The sequence below is a fragment of the Mustela nivalis genome, assembly GCF_964662115.1.
Source record: "Mustela nivalis genome assembly, chromosome: X".
In the NCBI taxonomy this organism is placed as follows: domain Eukaryota; kingdom Metazoa; phylum Chordata; class Mammalia; order Carnivora; family Mustelidae; genus Mustela; species Mustela nivalis.
In genome coordinates, this window is record NC_139040.1 from 109,357,826 (window position 1) to 109,377,954 (window position 20,129).

The following is a 20,129-nucleotide window of genomic DNA, read 5'->3' on the forward strand; positions in this document are numbered from 1 at the left end:
TTTCTTTCGTTTTTTTAAAAAAATAATTTATTTATTTTCGGCATAGCAGTATTCATTATTTTTTCATCACCCCCAGTGCTTCATGCAATCCGTGCCCTCAATAATACCCACCACCTGGTACCCTGACCTCCCACCCCCCGCCACGTCAAACCCTCAGATTGTTTTTCAGAGTCCATAGTCGCTCATGATTCTCCTCCCCTTCCAATTTACCCCAACTCCCTTCTCCTTTCTAACACCCCTTGTCCTTCATGCTATTTGTTATGCTCCACAAATAAGTGAAACCATATGATAACTGACTCTCTCTGCTTGACTTATTTCACTCAGCATAATCTCTTCCAGTCCCATCCATGTTGCTACAAAAGTTGGGTATTCATCCTTTCTGATGTAGGCATAATACTCCATAGTGTATATGTACCACATTTTCCTTATCCATTCGTCTGTTGAAGGACATCTTGGTTCTTGCCATAGTTTGGCGACCATGGCCATTGCTGCTATAAACATTGGGGTACAGATGGCCCTTCTTTTAACTACATCTGTATCTTTGGGGTAAATACCCAGGAGTGCAGAAAGTCAAGCAAAATGGGGAGACAGAGGAATATATTCAAAAAGAAAGAACAAGAGAAAGCCTCAGAAAAAGAACTATGTTAAACAAATATAAGAAATATGCCCAATAAAAATTTAAAGTAATGATGGTAGGGTGCCTGGATGGCTCAGTCAGTTAAGTGTCTGACTTTTGATTTTGGGTCAATTCATGATCTCAGGGTCATGAGATTGAGCCCCATGTTGAGCTCTGTGTTGAGTGTAGGGCCTGAGATTCTCTTTCTCCTCCCTCTTCCCCTCCCTGCTAAGGCGCTCCCTCCCTCCCTCCCTCCCTCTCTCTCTCTCTCCATATATATATATATATATATATATATATACACACACTCTCATATATAAACATGTATATCATTATAAAGATGCTCACTGGGCTGGGAAGAAGAGTAAAAGAACTCACTGAGACCTTCTATAATGAGATTGAAAATAAAAAAAAGAACACACAGTACACATTCTTTTCCAGTGCACAAGAAAGATTCTCCAGAATACATTATATGTTGGGCCACAAAACAAGCCTCAATAAATTTTAAAAATGTTGAAATCATACCATACATCTTTTTCTGACTATAAACATAATGAAACTAGAAATAAATCACAAGGAAAAAAAACCTGTAAAAACCACAAACACATGGAGTCTAAACAACATGATACTAAAGAAACCAAGGAGTCAATGAAGCCATCAAACAAGAAATTAAAAAACACATGGAGACGAATGAAAATGAAAATACAATGGTTCAAAATCTTTGGAATACAGCAAAACCAGTCCTAAGACTGAAAAATATACTGATACAGGTCTGTCTTAAGAAACAAGAAAAAGCACAATACAACAAGCTAACCTTAAAAAGAAAAGAGGAAAAAACAAAGTTCAAACTGAGTAGAAGGAAAGAATAATAAAGATCAGAGCAGAAATAAGTGATACAGAAACTAAAAAATGACAGAAAAAAATCAGTGAAACCAAGAGCTTGTCCTTTGAAAAGATAAAATAGATAAACCCTTAGCCAGACATATCAAGAAAAAAAAGAGAAAGGACCCAAATAAATAACATCAGAAATTAGTTAGAAGTAACAAGCGACACTACAGAAATGCAATGGATTATAAGAGAATACTACAAAAAATTATATGACAACAAATTGGGCAACTTAGAAGAAACAAATAAATTCCTAGAAAAATACAATCTTCCAAAACTGAATCAGGAAGAAATAACAAATCTGAACAGACCAAATACTAGTAACAAAATCATGTAATCATCTTATTAGAAGCATAAAAGCATCTTACAAAATTCAACATCCATTCATGATGAAAATTCTCAACAAACTGAGTTTATAGGGAACATATCTCAATATAATGAAGGCCATATATGAAAAACCCAAGTTAACACCATATCTATGGTAAAAACCTGAAATCTTTTCCCCTTAAATCAGGAACAACACAAGGAAGTCCACTTTTACCACTTCGATTCAACACAGCATTAGAAGTCCTAGCTGTAGCAACAACAACAACAAAATAGGAAAAAAAAAAAAAGAAAAAGAAAAATAGGTAACAGGCATCCAGTACTGGGAATGAAGAAGTTCAACTGTCACAATATGCAGATGATATGATACTATACATAGAAAATCCTAAAGATTCCATCCAAAAATCTACTACAAGTAGTAAATGAATTCAGTAAAGTTGCAGAGCACAAAACTAATAGCCAGGAATCAGTAGCATTTATATGCACAAATAAGATAGCAAAAAGAAAAATTAATAAAACTATCCCATTTACTATTGGACCCAAAACAATAAAATACTTAGGAATAAATACATTTAACCAAAGGAGTAAAAGACTGGTACTCTGGAAACTATAAAACACTTGTGAAAAAAACTGAGGATGACACAGACAAATAGAAAGATATTCCATGCTCATGGATTGGAAGAATTAGTATTGTTAACATGCACATACTACTTGAAACAATCCACAGATTCAAGCAATTCCATTGCTATAGTTCCTCTCAAAATAACAACATTTTCTCACAAAACCAGAACAAATAATAATAACATTTATGTAGAACCACAAAGATCCTAATAGCCAAAGTAATCTTGAGGAAGGAAAACAAAGCTGGAAGTCTCACAATTTCAGATTTCATGATATACTACAAAGCCATAGTAATCAAAACAGTATGTTACTGGCCAAAAATTAGACACATAGATCAATAGAACAAAATAGAGAGCCTGGATGTAAATCCACACTTATGTGGTCAATTAATCTATGATAAAGGAGGCAAGAATATACAATGGGAAAAAGACAGTCTCTTCAACAATTAGTGCTGAGAAAATGGACAGCTACTAGTTAAAAAAAAAAAATTGGACCACTTGAAAACACCATACATGAAAAAAAAAAAAAACCTCAAAATGGACCAAAGATGTAAATGTGAAATTGTAAACCATAAAAATCCTAGAAGAGAGAACAAACAGTAATTTTTATGACATAAGCCATAGTATCACTTTTCTAGATATGGTTCCTAATGCAAGGGGGGAAAAAAAGCAAAAATAAACTATTGGGACTACGTCAAAATAAAATAAAAACGCTTTGCCTTGCAAAGGAAACCACCCACAAAACAAAACTGAATGGAAGAAGATATGTGAAAATGACATATCTGACAAGAGGTTAATATAAAAATATATAAAGAATTTATACAACTCAACACCACAAAATCAATCTGATTAAAAATGGGTAGAGAGGCTCTCTGCTCCTCCCCGTTTGACAGACAGCCACACCTTCTGGTGCAGTGCCGGCTGAGACACAATGATGAAGGTCGTAGTGAATAGATTTGGCCATATTGGGCAACTGGTCACCAGTGCTGCTTTTAACTCCAGCAAAGTGGATGCTGTAACCATCAATGACCATTTCATTGACCTCAACTACATGGTCTACATGTTCCAGTATGATTCTACCTATGGCAAATTCCACGGGACAGTAGAAGCTGAGAACAGGAAGCTTGTCATCAATGAAAAGTCCATCTCCACCTTCCAGGAGTGAGATCCTGCCAACATCAAATAGGGTGATACTGGTGCTGAGTATGTTGTGGAATCCACTAGGGTCTTAACCAACATGGAGAAGGCTGGGGCTCACTTGAAGGGCAGGGCCAAGAGGATCATCATTTCTGCTCCTTCTGTTAATGCCCCCAAGTTCATGAGGGGTGTGAACCATGAGAAGTATGACAACTCCCTTAAGATTGTCAGCAATGCCTCCTGCACCACCAACTGCTTGGCTCCTCTGGCCAAGGTCATCTATGACAACTTCAGCATCATGAAGGGACCATGAGCATCTCCTATGCCATCACTGCCACACAGAAGACTGTGAATTGGCCCCTCCAGAAAGCTGTATGTAGCATGATGGCTAAGGGGTTGCCCAGAACATCATCACTGCTTCTACTGCTGTGGCCAAGGCTTTAGGCAAGGTCATCCCTGAGCTGAACAGGAAGCTCACTGGCATGGCCTTCTACATCCTTACCCTCAATGTGTCTGTTGTGGATCTGACCTGCTGTCTGGAGAAAGCTGCCAAATACAACAACACCTGAAGCAGGCATCAGATGACCCCCTCAAGGGCATCCTGGGGTACACTGCAACTTTAACAGTGACACCTACTCTTCCACCTTTGATGCTGGGATTGGCATTGCTCTCAATGATCACTTTGTCAAGTTCATTTCCTGTTATGATAATGAATTTGGCTATAGCAACCTAGTGGTGTACCTTACAGTCCACATGGCCTCTAAGGAGTAAGAGCCCCCTGGCCCACCAGCCCCAGTGAGAGCAAGAGGAAGAGAGAGGCCCTCAGCTGCTGGGGAGTCTCTGCCCCAACTGATCCCCTGAAACACTAAGAATCTCCCAACCTCCACCATCTCCATCCTAGACCCCTGAAGAAGGGGAGGGGCCTGGGGAGCCCTACCTTATCACATGCCATCAATAAAGAATACTGTATCCAGCCAAAAAATAAAAGGGTAGAGGGCCTGAAGAGACATTTTTCCAAAGAAGATATATAGATGGGCATCAGACACGTGAAAAGATGCTTAACATTGGTAATCATCAGGGAAATGCAAATCAAAAGCACAATGAGAAATCACCTGACAGCTGTCAGAATAACTAAAATAAAAAAGACAAGAAATAACAAGTGTTGGTGAGGATTTGGAGAAAAATGATCCCTTGTACATTGTTGGTGGGACTGTAAACTGGTGTAGACACTGGGGAAAATAGTATGGAGATTTCTCTGAAAATTTAAAATATAAACACCATAGCATCCAGTAATTCCACTTATGGTATTTTAACCAAAGGAAATGAAAACAATAATTTGAAAAGATATATACACCCCTATGTTTATTGCAACAATATTTACAACAGCCAAGATATGGAAGCAATCCAAGTGTCTATCAATAGATAAAGGGATGAAGAAGATCTGGTACACACACACACACACACACACACACACACAGAGAGAGAGAGAGAGATATTATGCACCCATAAAAAAGAATGAGATTGTGCCATTTGTGACCACTTGGACAGACATAGAGAGTATTATGCTAAGTGAAATAAGTTAGACTGAGAAAGACAAAAACCAGAGGATTTCACTCACATGTGGAAATTAAGAAACAAAACAAATGGACAAAGGAAAAAAAAAGACAAACCAAGAAACAGACTCTTAACTACAGAGAACAAACTGATGGTTATTTGAGGTGGGGGGAAGGATGAAGAAGATGATGGGAATTAAAAAGTATACTTATCATGATGAACAATGAGTAATGTGTAGAATTGTTGAATGGATAAAGAAAATGTCTCTCTCTTTCTCTCTCTCTCTCTCTCTCTCTCTCACACACACACACACACATACACACACATATTATTTAGCCATTAAAAAAGGATGAAAACTTGTCATATGCATCAGACAAATGAACCTAGAGAGTACTATGCTAAGTGAAATAAGTCAGACTGAGAAAGACATATGCCATATGATTTCACTTATTTGATGAATGTAAAAACAAGTCAAATGAATAAATAAACAAAAAGCAGAATCAGTCCTATAAATACAGAGAGCAAGCTGATGGTTGCTAGAAAGGTGGAGGGTAAGAGGATGAGCAAAATGGCTGAAGGAGAGTGGGAGATACAGTTATGGAATGAATAACTCATGGAAATAAAAGGCAATAATATATGAATGCAGTCATTAATACTGTCATAATATTGTATGATGACACATAGTAGCTACACTTGTAGTGAGCACAGCATAATGTATAAACTTGTCAAATCATTATTTTGTACACCTGAAACTAATGTAACATCTGTGTCAATTATACTCAAATTCAGAATTTTAAAAAATCTATCTAATCTTTGAAAGTCATCATTCATGATTCATTCTTAACACTGAATTCATAGTTAAATCCTATTAAAGTGATGACATAGTAGCTCCCCTTGCCTTCTCAGGATTCCCACTATCATGGCCTATGCCCAGACCCTCAATGCTTCCCATCCAGTAAGTCCTTGTAGTTGATAATGCCAATGCCCACACACATATGGCTACCATATAAAGGCTGCCTCTCACAAACAACTTAAACCCTCAGTCTGAGGGCTTTTGTCTGGGTTTGGAACCAAGGTCAGTCTGCATGAAGGGCAAACCAGAAATGCTGGAGAGATACTGTTTCTAGAAGAAGTCCTCCATAAGAAACAGATGTGGAATTAGAGGGGAATAACTCAGTTTCCTCTCCCCTTGGGTGTCAAAAAGCTGAGAGAGTGTCTACATTTTCTCCCAGAAATGCAGGGGACCTAATTTCCAGTTGCCTGCATGAGTAACTGGCTTTATAATACACATTTTGTTGGCTTCCTTCTCATCCCCCTATCACTTCACCACTTCTTTAATGATTGATCTACTGAGGGTAGACCTGAGGGTCTACCTCTTGGGGAGTACAATCTAAGACAATCCTATAGTTAAGTGTTGCTCCAAACTCTCAGTCAACTTCCTCAAACACTGCTGCAAAATGAGCTCCCTGAAACTCCAATCTGATTTTTGTCATCTACCTGCTTAAACTCTTCTATTCGCTCCCTGTATCTTTTAGTATAAAGTGTTACCTCTTTGGTTTTGTACCGTCCATGAAGTACCGTCCATGAAGTGATCCTTTTCTACTTCTATAGCTACATTTCGGAACAACCCAAGTCATGGACACTTTGATATGGTCATAGAAAATTAGAAAGCATACAATGATTCCAGCCTTACACTACTGCCCTACCTATGATCTCCACCAAACCCTCTTTTTCATCTAGCTAAGTTTCACTCCATGTCAATGCTGAACACTTATATCTTAAAGAAGCCTTTCCTGTTTTTTATCTTTCTGAATCACATGGCTCATCTCTATATCCATTATCCTCTGTTCTTTCCTCTTTCATAACCTTTGTTAAATCACACATGAATTTTTTACTTAGTTTTCTCCTGCAAAATACTATAAGATTTTTATATAAGAACAGAGACTTTGGCTCTGATTCTTAGCCACCACTTGGCCAAGAAGAGCTCTCAAAAATAATTTGTTAAATAATTACCTAGATGACTAATACCCAGAACAAATTTTTCTATAGGATTTAGGCCATGCTAGATTATGGCCTCTATCTTCTAAAGAAAAGCTAAAACTTCTGAGCCTGGGATTCTAACCACAGAATCTCTCACATCTACCTAAAAGCTTCCTTTCTAACTTCTTCTGCACCTTTCCATGTACCACCTTGCACTTTTCCCTCTGGCCACAATGTTTGTTGTTTTTCTTTTCTCGTGGCAACTTTTCCCAGATCACTGGGGCTGCCATTGAGCCACTTCCACTATGTAAAAGAGAATGTCTTTTCCATTGCTCCATCAAGAAAATTCCATCTTGGAGCACCTGGGTGGCTCAGTGGATTAAGCCTCTGCTTTTGGCTCAGGTCATGATCTCAGGGTCCTGGGATCAAGCCCTGCATTGGGCTCTCTGCTCAGCAGGGAGCCTGCTAGCTCTCCTGCCTGCCTCTCTTCCTACTTGTGATCACTCTCTCTGTCAAACAAATAAATAAAATCTTAAAAAAAAAAAAGATCATATGATAGGCTTAAGTGGGTAGGAGAAGAAGAAATGAAACAAGATGGGATTGGGAGGGAGACAAACCATAAGTGACTCTTAATCTCACAAAACAAACTGAGGGTTGCTGGGGGGAGGGGGTTGGGAGAAGGGGGTGGGATTATGGACATTGGGGAGGGTATGTGCTTTGGTGAGTGCTGTGAAGTGTGTAAACCTGGTGATTCACAGACCTGTACCCCTGGGGATAAAAATATATGTTTATAAAAAATAAAAAATTAAAAAAAGAAAGAAAATTCCATCCCATGCAGGTTCAATGCACCTTGTTCTGTGTATCCATCATCAATCTTCATGGTTGCAATAGCACTTTGTCACCAGATTTTTAACAGTGTTTACCATATAGTGGTATACATAATTGTTTATGAGTCTATCTTCCCTCGCTGACTATGGTATCTTCAGGCCAACTGATGTCTTCTGCATTTTCCTTTCTATCCTCAGACAAAAATCTGTCTGATCCTTAGTAAGTGTTTGATAAATCTTTGTTGAAAGTACAAATAAACATAAGATAACAATATTTCAATTGAATTGCATGTGTTAAAGTACATGTGTTTATGCATATATGAATATTAGTTTGTATACTAAGTAACTTTAATGTTAGATGTTGATAAACAATCTGAACATATATAGGCTGATATTTGATGGCAGTTACTAACAACGAATCAAATTTTAAAGAAAATTATAGATACCCTGAGGAAAATAATATTTTTTATATAAGCAACAGAGGAAAGATCTGGAGCAGTAGACATAAATCTCACCTAATAGGAAAGTAATTTCAAAGGTAGTGATTAAAATTATAATAAAAAAATCAAGTCCTTTATTGTGTAAGGGCACCAACAAAAACTATAATTCTTTTAAGATCAGAAGTCTAGCTACTTCTCAAAGCAAACAAGTCTATAGACCTCACACTGAAGTAAGAGGGAATCCAGAGCTGCCAATTTTACACCCTCATTAGACCAGGGAAGCCACAGATAACTCTTGCTGATGAGGAAATTATGTCAAGTACCAAAATTGTCAAGGGAAAAGTATAACAATATATAAAAATCTCATGGCTTGACTTTAAGATCAGAAATTAATATTCATGATAAACATCAGAGTCAAGGACATAGAGCTGTGCACTCTAGAGTTAAAGGTCTTAATCTCCAATTTTAGAGTAGTCATTAAGTACTGTTTAGACAAACAAAAATGTTATTTCCTCCAGTGGGACTATTAGAGTAAAGAGAGAGCTGTCATATTTGCCTAATTAATGAAAACAATATTCAGCGATCAAAAAAGTTTGATATTTTCAAATGTTTACTTTTTAAACCAAAACCTTTGAAGAGACATCCATAGCAGCAATTTTCATTAAAAGTATAATTACTTGGAAATTTTAATTTAGGAACTAGAACATTTTCTTTCTTCTGTACAAGATGTCTACATGGGATTTCTATACCATGTCAACAAGGTTAACACACAGGCTGTTACTCTGCACAGTATGGGTTTCCTTAATTAAGAACTTTTCAGAAGGCTGAATAATCTGCAGTGCTCATTCATTTGAAGATCACAGCAGTGGAATCTGGAAGGCACCCCGCTTTGACTTCACTTCCCATGATTCCATTTGTAAATTAAATTGAGCTGAAGAGATAGTCTTTGGAAAAACATTAACTATAGAATACATCTTTAACATATATTAGAAGGAAGACATCTCCTTATAGTCAATCTTCTAATATTTTAGAAGGAGGTATATAACTTGTATTCTTCACTTTCAATCTACTGTGTGCTAGGTACTATGTCAGATGCTGGCTATACTCTGACAGAAAACTCTTTATACACTTACGGTTTTATAAAGCACCGGTTGTCCTTCGATTGGTATGGGATAGAACTATCCTAAAAGTTTCACCAACACCTGAATATAAATTCTCAAACTTAATGTAGATTAAAAAAATCCTGGATGCATGTTCAACGGTCAGATTCCTAGTATTTTTTTCCCAAGAAATGCTGATTCAATAGATGAGATTCAGGAATCTTTCTTCCTTCCTTCCTTCCTTTCTTTTTTAATGACCACAGCTAATGATTCTTAGAACCTAATTATATACCAGACCATGATTTGAAAAACAGTGAGTGGTGATTTACAAGTTTGTTTGTTTGTTTTAGTCACAATTCTCTTAAAAGATCTTGGAAAATCACTTTGAGTTTTTAGGTTGACATTATTTTATAAGGTTGAAGAAGTTTGTTAATAAGAGGGAGAAAATACTAAATATTATAGGAAATGATATAAGACATTGGAAAAATGTTTCATTGCATAATTTAAGAAAATAGGCTTTCACTGTTTTGGGGGGGAATGGTGTAGAACAAATACAAAAGAAAACAGGTATAATTTACCGATGGGTTTTATCAAATGCATCTTGAAAATATGATAGTTCTATAAGATGTTCCAACTACACTTATGTCAGTGTCGCTATTATATATTGCTTCAGCTAATCTGAGTTAAAAAAATACCAATTTGGATTAAGCTTCATATTTACCAGAAATACTACAAGACATGCAGGAGAGGAAGATCTCTGATTTTAAGAGATTTTTCAAACTCCTATTTCAGGTTATCTATTTGTTTGGCATCTCGATTCTTTTTACATTCTGGGGCAATACATCATAGCACAATTTGGGAAGGAAGAAAGTTGCATCTTTCTTTTATAAAATGAAAAAAAATTCTATTGTGAGTTATCAGGCAATTTTAGACAAGAGTTACACATGGAAGTTGAGTTTCAGGTAATAAATTCCCTTCAAATGACTTTTGTGGGACACCCCTTGCAAATTCTTTGTGTCACCCCAGAAATACCTGGGATTCAGTTGGAAGAGCACAACCTTTGAAGGTTAGCCTGTATAGCAAGTGGGCTAGTTTGGCCAGTAGGTGACTCCCAGTCACCCTGTTCTTTTCCTTCTTAAAACCAGGGCACAACTAATTGCAGTGTCAAAGGCTCTTTTACAGAAAAGACCTCCAACTAAAGAAGGAGCCTACTCTGGCTTAATCCTCTGTTGTGCTTTTGATGCCTAGCCCAGTAACTGGTTTATAGTAGGTGCTTAATAATCTGGAAAATTCATTCAATTTACAATGAATACCGTATCAAAAATTCCTAACCAAATTAACTACAGCAACTTAGATACAACTAATTATAAAACTTCTTCAGGTAAAGAAATAATATTTTTGATTTAATGAAAATTAATGTCTAGTTTACCATTTAGTAGATACAGATTTAAGACCAAAAAGACAACCTAAGCCTTAACATTTAAATATAAGGGATAAAAATTTATTATGAGATTATCATAATCATTCTTCAAATACAATAGCTGTCAAAAATTAATTGTGTAAAAAATCCTACTTTTTTGAAGAAAATAGAGGAAAGTCTGCTTGAAACCTTGTAAAAAATAAGTCAATTATAAAATGCTTTTAAAAATTTATTCAAGAGTAATAGATATAAGGATATAAGTATATATACTTAAAGTATATAATGTGATGATTTGCTATGTACATTATAGAATGATTACCAAGATCAAGACAATTGATATACTCATGACCTAATTGTAAAATCTTTTAAAGAAATAAATTATGGGGGCGCCTGGGTGGCTCAGTGGGTTAAAGCCTCTGTCTTCAGCTCATGTCATGATCCCAGGGTCCTGGGATCTCAAGTCTTGCATCAGGTTCTCTGCTCAGCAGGGAGCCTGCTCCCCCCCCCCACCTCTCTGCCTGCCTCTCTGCCTACTTGTGATCTCTGCCTGTCAAATGGATAAATAAAATCTTAAAAAAAAAAAGAAAGAAATTTTTATGAGTATCAGTGGTTATGGAATCAGAGGATCTAGCTTGATTTCAGCATTCTTAAATATTAGTTTTGTGGCTGAATATCCTTTCCACATCTATGTTACATGATTCTAGGCTAAATAAGATCTGTACTTCCTGGAAATATTCAAGAATGATGTGACATTACAGTTTTCAAACAAAAGCTAAGATCCGCATGTAGTTATTTAAAATAAAAAAAATTAAAAATTCAGGTTTTCAGTGGCACTAGGACCATGGAGTGACCTTGTGAACAAAAGTCACATGCTGAGAATGGCAGGGTATAAAGCAATGCAGCCTGGGTCTTGCCAAACCCTTGAACTATCATACAAGTTCTGGAATGCCTATTTTTATAATTAATTTATATGTGGGAATAAACTTTTCTTTTCTTTTTTTTTTTTTTTTGAATAAACTTTTCTTAAGCCACTTTTCTATAATATGAAGTATAGCTAATTTTGTGTTATTGCCTTGAAATGATTTTTTCTTCTTTTTTTTCCTTTTTTTTGGCTTAAGAATAATATATTTTCCTGTAACTATTGGATCATACTTCAAATGTTACTCATTCACTCTATAACCTTGAGTCTTTTACATTATTGTCTTTTATGACCTTCATGGTAAAAAATGGATAGCTCCAGATCTATAATCATGAGATACAATGAAATCAGTTAAATCTTATTCGATTACCTCTTTTAAGTTTTTGTGTTATAAACTCAGATTCTATATCATGAAGCAGTTACTAGATGGAGACTTGCCTGAAAGTCAGAAACACTTCTGTAAACCTGAATAAATCTAGGTCACAATAAACTGTTGAGGAAAGTCATATTGATTCTTCATCTAAGATTAATGGAATATTAATATAAGGAGTTTGTATGTGTCCTGACCATTGTTAACTGGTGATAAATTTACTTCTTAGGCACTGGGAAATTTTCTAGGAACCAGAATTAGAAATACCTGAAAGACCAGGGATTTTGCCAATCAATTCTTCTTCAGAAATGTTAATGAGGTTATTCTGTAATTGGCTGTATGACTTAGAAACTGAGCAGAAGCAGCTCTTGAGGGCAGGATGTATTTTTATGTTAGGGATAGGTATGGTGTTACTGAGAACATTATTTCTTAATTCTTTCCAAAATTTTAGAGAAAGCAGGCTATGGAAACAAACAAACAAAAAAAATAGAAGGTTGTTCAAGAATATGCATTACTCACTCAACAATTACCGATAGAGTTTTTACCAAGTATAAAACAAAAATAGGATACTTAGTCATTTCAGTATATATGGCAAAAATGGCTCCTAATCGTCCCTTAAAATGTGTTTCTCCTTATTCCTCAGTATAGCAGATGCTGTAGGTATCCAGCTCAAAATTTCTTCCCCAGCTTTTGTTCCCATGTCCCAGCTGCTGTGAGTGTTCACTGCTCAAGGCTCACATCTCTACCCTTTTCTCAGTAATCACCTTACCATGACAAGAGGCACCTGGACTGAAATAACTAAACAATCCAGATCCTGGACCCTCACTTCAAGGAAGAATAAATTTTGTGGTAAAATTTATGTTCCATAGCTCCCTGTGGGATAAGGCTGAGGCTAAACTTTTGAAAACACATTTGTGTCTGGCATTTTCCCCACTCCTGAGAGCACTGTCTCCATATATCACACTTGTGCAAAAATCCCTATCCTGCACTTTTCTTCTAAGGAAATGAATTTAAAGATCTCAGTAATATACTTTCTGTATTGTTATCAGGTATATAGGTACTACTAATAAAAAGTACATATCTGAGCCACCACTACGGTATGATGCAACTATGTGAACAAGTACTGCCCTGTGAAACAAAAGTAACCTCCAGGATTTGTTTTTAAGGGTGGGAAGGATCGTGTTCTTTGTTCTTGTCATTACATTTTGTGGCCTGTAATACCATGGATATGATGGCTAGAGCTTTATCTTAGAAAATAAGGATGAAGACTGTACTCTAGGGAGAGCAGTGATGCTACAGAAGAAACCTGAGACCTAGACAATTAGGCAGATACCATGCAAGGTCTGAATTTCAATTCAATTCTTTAAGTTACTGTTATTTCAAAGATTCTTGGTATATACAAAAAGCTGTTGCCACCCTTTTGCACTCTTGGTATGAATGTCAAGTGGTCCAATTGCTATGGAAAACAATATGGAGGCTCCACAAAATATTAAAAATAGGTCTACCATAATATCTAGAAATTCCATATCTGGGTACATAGCCAAAGAAAATGAAAACAAGATTTCCAAGCGATCTCTGCATTCCTATGTTTAATGTAGCATTACTCAAAAAGTCAAAATATGTAAAAAACCTAAATGCCCATAGGTGGATGAATGAATGAAGAATGAAGAAGATGGGGGAGGTATACACATACAATTGAATATTATACAGCCACAAGAAAGGAGGATTTCCTGTCATTTATGACAAAATGGATGGATCTTGAGAGCATTATGCTAAATGTGATAAGGAAGATGTGTGCTGTATGATGTCTTAAATGTATGTGAAATCTAAAAAATTCAAACTCAGAAAAAGCAGTAAAAAAGTGGTTACCAGGGGTGGCACCTGGGTGGCTCAGTGGGCTAATCCTCTGCCTTCAGCTCAGATCATGATCTCAGGGTCCTGGGATTGAGGCCCACATCAGGCTCTCCTCAACAGGGAGCCTGCTTCCCCCTCTCTCTCTGCCTGCCTCTCTGCTTACTTGTGATCTCTCTCTCTCTCTGTCAAATAAATAAATAAAATCTTTAAATTAAAAAAAAGTTGGTTACCAGGGCATGTGGGGTCGGGGGGATAAGACTTGTATTGTTTAAAGGTACAAACTTGCAATGACTAGTAAATAAGACATACAGATCTAATGCACAGGGTACTGAATATAGACAACAATGTTTTACTATAGTCATGTAAAATATAATAGAGGTACTAAATATCACAACAATCACTTTATATTACAGTATATACATGTATCATATTAATGTACTATATATCATAAATTTACATGTAACATGTCAAATGTATTCAATACAAAATTTCTTTAAAAACAGAATTTTAAAAAGTAGACCATCCTCTAACTGTGACAACTGATAAAAAGATTTTTCTTTGTTATATTTCGATGGCCATATATGCATTATCAGAGATGAAAAGGTGAACAAAACATTTATTTTCTGCCCTTAAGAAGCTAATGGTCTACAGCACCAAAGCAGCAATTTGAAAAGCAACTGGACCATACCTGACTATGATTCATTAGCTAATCTCAAAGTGTCTCTCAGAATCCCAGGGGTCAGCTGGGACTTTCTCTGGTAATGGAGAGGATAATCGGTACTATTCCTGCTCTCTCACTTCACCTTGCCAGTGCTGGAACTGGCAAGTGCCATCTATGTATTCCCTTCACTTTGAAGGACCTGGCCAACTTGCCCCATACCCATGCTCTCCTGTGGCCCTGCTCTCTTGCAGGCCTATTGCAGCCCAAAGGCTTACCCTTCCCCAGTACATTCTCCTAGCCCTAGTACAGTCAGAAAGTGTCTCACTCACATTTTCTCACACAAACCCACTTCAGTTAATGGCACTGCCCTAAACCTGTACTTGTCTGTGGCTCTGTTGAAGCCAGAGGGCTTGCCCTGTACCTAGCTTCCCAGTGGACCCACTGAAGCCAAGGGGCTTGCCCAAGACACAGGCTCCCCATGGCCTTGCTAAGGCAGTGGCCACATGAAGTCTACACAGGGGATGTCCCTTGAGTCCCTTGAGTTCCTGGTGCTGAGGGAAACCTATGTTTCAGGACTCCCACAGAACTGAATCAGTCAGAGACAATACTTGACAAGCTACTGTCCTGACACTGAGAGCAAACTAAATGCACTCTACCTTCCTATGAAAAGGCCTTGCCACTTTTCCTTGAGCTACAGTTTGAGGGGAAGACATCAGACTTGCCACATATCTAGAGGCTATGAAAGAGTTCTCAGGGAACATAAACTGGTGGACACCATCATTACTGTTTCCTCTGGCCTCCCTACAACTTGACAAGACTTCCCAAAAGAGTCTATACACACTCATAGAGCCTCATTTTTGTAATTCTATACAACCAGATCTCCTGGTCTGAAGACCAGCTGAGATTATGATTGTGGTCTCACAGGATCATATCTATTTGCATAGCTTAAAAGATGCTGCCAAGGGCTCCTGGGTGGCTCAGTGGGTTAAACTTCTGCCTTCAGCTCAGGTCATGATCTCAGGGTCCTGGGATTGAGGCCTGCATCAGGCTCTCTGCTTGGCAGGGAGCCTGCTTCCCCCTCTCTCTCTGCCTGCCTTTCTGTTTACTTGTGATCTCTCTCTGTGTGTCAAATAAATACAATCTTTAAAAAAAAAGAAAAGATGATGCCTGGAAGTCTGGCTTGCAGTCAACATGAGCCTAGGAGTAAATAAGATTCTTCCTCTTGGATCACTGAAAGTCCTGGCACATCCTCAAGAATAAGGCATATTAAGAATAAATCAAGTGGTTTAAACAATCACAAAGATATAAGAGACAACCAAGAACTAGGGCAAGGTTGAACAAGAAAGTTCATTGCCTCAAAAAGGCTACTCTGTCAAGATTGAAAGACATAGCTGTCATACCTAATACAAAAAAGCAAACAAACACAGAGAGTGAGGTAAAATGAGAAAACAGACAATAGGTTCATAATGGAAGAACAAGGAAAAAACTCAGAAAAAGAATTCAATTATAGGGAAATAAGTAATCTACTAGATAAAGAGTTCAAAGCTAGGCCATAAAAATTCTTTCTGAACTTGAAAAAAGAAAAAATAAACACAGTGAAAAGTTCAACAAAGAGATAGAAAACATAAGAAAGTATAAAACAGAAGCCAAAGTGCTGAAGAATACAATAACTAAGCTGAAAAATACACTAGAGGACTTCAGCAGCAGACTGGATGAAGTAGAAGTATAGATCAGTGAGCTGAAAGATAAAGCAATGGAACTCAACCAGACAGAACAACAAAAAGAAAAAAAAAACTATTTTAAAATGGCTATAACTTAAGAGATCTCTAGAACAGTAACAAAAGGAATAACATTTGCATTATAAGGGTCCCAGAAGGCAAAGAAAATGAGAAAGAGGCAGAAAACTTATTTGAAGAAGTAATGGCTGAAAATGTCCCTAATTCAGGGAAAGAAACAGACATTCATATTCAGGAAGCAAGAAACTTCCAAAGAACATGAACCCAAAGAGAACCATACCAAATATATATTATAATAAAATATCAAAAGTTAAAATAAAAAAAAATCTTAAAAGGAATAAGAGAAAAACAAATTTTTACAAACAAGGGATTCCCCCCACCCAAACCCATAGGCCATCAGCAGATTTTTCAGTAGAAATTTTGTAAGCCAGAATAAAGTGGCATGTCATATTTAAAGTTCTGAAAGGAAACAAAAGCAAAACCAAAAATCCCCCTACCAAGAATACTCTACCCAGAAAGATTATCATTCAGATTTGAAGGAGAGATGGAGTTTTCCAGACAAGCAAAAGTTTAAAAAGTTTATCACCACTGAACTGGCCTTATAAGAAATATTAAAGGGACTTCACTAAGCTGAAAAGACACGACACTAATTAATAACAAGAAAAAACAACAAAGTAAAAATCTCACTGGAAAAGGTTAATACATGGTAGAGGTAGTGGATTAAACAATTAGGAAGCTACTAAGAAGGTAAAAGACAGAAGTAGGGAAACGAAAACCACAATAGTCACTTAAGGGGTACATAAAATAAAAACATGTCAAAAGTGACATTAGAAAAAGGGAGGGAATAAAAAAGTACTTTTGGAATGTGTTCAAATTTAAGTTGCTATCAACTTAAAATAGACTGTCGTATGCATAAGGTGATACACATGAAACTCACCGTAACCACAAAGGAAAAGCATTCAATAAATACACAAAAGAAAATAAAAAAGGAATTTAAACATAATAATAAAGAAAATGAGAAAGGAATCTAAACATGACTATAAACAAAGTCATCAAACCACAAAGGAAGAGGGAAAGAGAAGAAAGGAAGAAAGAACCTCATATACAGTCAGAAAACAATGAACAAGATGGTAATACATACCTATTAATAAGTACCTTTTTAAATTAATTTGTTTTTAATTTCAGTGTAGTTTATAGACAGTTACATTAGTTCCAGGTGTACAACATAGTGATTTAAGTTTATATGCTGTGCTATTCTCACTACAAGTGTAGCTACCATCTGTCACCCTACAGTGCTATTTTGGAATCATTGACTATGTGTCTTATGCTGTCTCTTTTATTCCTCTGACTTTTTCCATAACTGGAATCCTGTATCTCCCACTCCCTGTCCCTTATTTTTCCCATCAACCCATCTCCATTTGCTCCAGCAACCATCAGTTTATTCTCTGTATATACAGGTCTGATTCAGCTTTAAATGTAAACAGACTGAATTCTCTAATAAAAAGACACAGAGTTGCTGAATGGAGAAAATCAAGACACATCTTTAAGTTGCCAAAAAGAGACTCAGTTCAAAGTAAGGACACATACACACTGAGAGTGAAGGAATGGGTAAACATATTCCATGCAAATGGAAACAAAAAGAAAGCTAGGATTGTAATACTTACATCAGGCAAAAAAGAGTTTAAAACAGACTGTTAATAAAAGACAAAAAGGTGAACTACATAATGAAAATGGGGTCAATCCAGCAAAAAGATATAACATTTATAAATATATATGCACCCAACACAGGAGCACTAAATATATATAAAACAAGTATTAACAGACCCAAAGGGAGAAACCAATAGCAATATAATAATAGTAGGACATTTTAATTCGCCATTTATATCAATGGGTAAATCATCCAGAGAAAAAATTAATAAGAACATTGGTTTTAGGGGCCTGGGTTTTGAGCCTGGGTGGCTCAGTGGGTTAAAGCCTCTGCCTTCAGCTCAGGTCATGATCCCAGGGTACTGGGATCAAGCCCCACATCGGGCTCTCTGCTCACCTGGGAGCCTGCTTCCTCCCCTCTCTCTGCCTGCCTCTCTGCCTACTCTGTCTGATCTCTGTCTATAAAATAAATAAATAGAAAACCAATGTTTTCTTTTTTTTTTTTTGAAAGATTTTATTTATTTATTTGACAGAGAGAAAGAGAGAGAGCACAAGCAAGCGGAGTGGCAGGGAGAGGGTAAGGGAGAAGCAGGCTCCCCACTGCACAGGGATCCTGACACAGGCCTCAATACCAGGACCACCCCAGACAAAGGCAAACAGTCAACTGACCGAGCCACCCCGGTGCCCCAGAAAATGTTGGTTTTAAATGACACATTAGACCGACAGATTTAATAGTTAGATACAGAATATATCACCCAAAAGCACTACAATACACATTCTTCTCAAATGCACATAGGTAATTCTCCAGGATAGATCACATATTAGGCCACAAAACAAGTCTCAATAAATTAAACAAGACTGAGATTATATTGAGCATCTTATCCAACCACAATGGTATAAAACTAGAAATCAATTACAAGAAGAAAACTGGAAAAACTACAAATATATGGAGATTAAATAACATTACTGAACAACTACTGGGTCATAGAAGAAATCGAGGGAGAAATAAAAATACCTAGAGACAAAAGAAAAGAGAAATACAATATACCAGTATCTGTGGGATGCAATGCAACTGGTTATAAGAAATAACTTCATAGTAATACAGTCCAACCTCAAGAACCAAGAGTAATCTCAAATAAACAATTTAACTTTACTCCTAAATGTACTAGAAAAAGAGGAACAAATGAAACCTAAAGTCCATAAAAGGAAGGAAATAATAAAGATCAAAGTGAAAATAAATGAAATAGAGACTAAAAAGACAATGGAAAACATCAGTTAAACTATGAAGTAGTTCTTTGAAAAGATAAACAAAATTGAAAATTCTTTTGACTCACCAAGAAAAAAGAAGCCTCAAATAAATTGGAAATAAAAGAGGAGTTACAACTAATATCACAGAAACACAAAGGATCATAAGAAATTACTATGATCATTTATACATCAACAGATTAGACAATTAAGAAGATGGATAAATTCATAAAAATTTACAATGTTCCAAAACTAATTCATCAGGAAACAGAAAATCTGAACAGATCAATTACTAATAAGGAGTTGAATCAGAAATCTAAAACCTCCCAACAAACAAAAGTCCAGGTCTAGACCACTTCCCTGGTGAAATCTACCAAACATTCAAGGAATACTTAATATCTATTCTCAAATTCTTCCAAAAAATTGAAGAGGAGGGAGCACTTCCAAACTCATTTTGAGAGACCAGCATTGCTCTGATACCAAACCAGACAAAGACACCAAGGAAATAGAAAATTACAGGCCAATATTCTTGATGAATATACTGCAAAATGTCTCTATAAAATATTAACAAACCCAATTCAACAATGCATTAAAAAAGCATATAAGATTATCAAGTGAGATTTATTATGGGGATGCAAGGATGGTTCAACATCTTCAAATCAATCAATGTGATACATCACATTTACAAAACAAAGGATAAAAATATATGATCATCTCAATAGATGCAGAAAAAATGTGACCAAACTCAACATCTATTTATTATAAAACTTCCATCAAAGTGGGTGAAGAGGACA

At 36.4% G+C, this 20,129-nt stretch overlaps 1 protein-coding gene and 1 pseudogene across 2 annotated transcripts in view; one reads left to right on the forward strand and one right to left on the reverse strand.

The window, feature by feature from the left end:
- IL1RAPL1 (interleukin 1 receptor accessory protein like 1) overlaps window positions 1–20,129 on the reverse strand; it is a 1,316,605-nt gene that overhangs the window by 708,733 nt on the left and 587,743 nt on the right. The window lies entirely within an intron of this gene.
- On the forward strand, window positions 3,362–4,353 carry LOC309856111 (glyceraldehyde-3-phosphate dehydrogenase pseudogene; annotated as a pseudogene). The gene has a single exon. The product of its transcript is annotated as a glyceraldehyde-3-phosphate dehydrogenase pseudogene (transcript).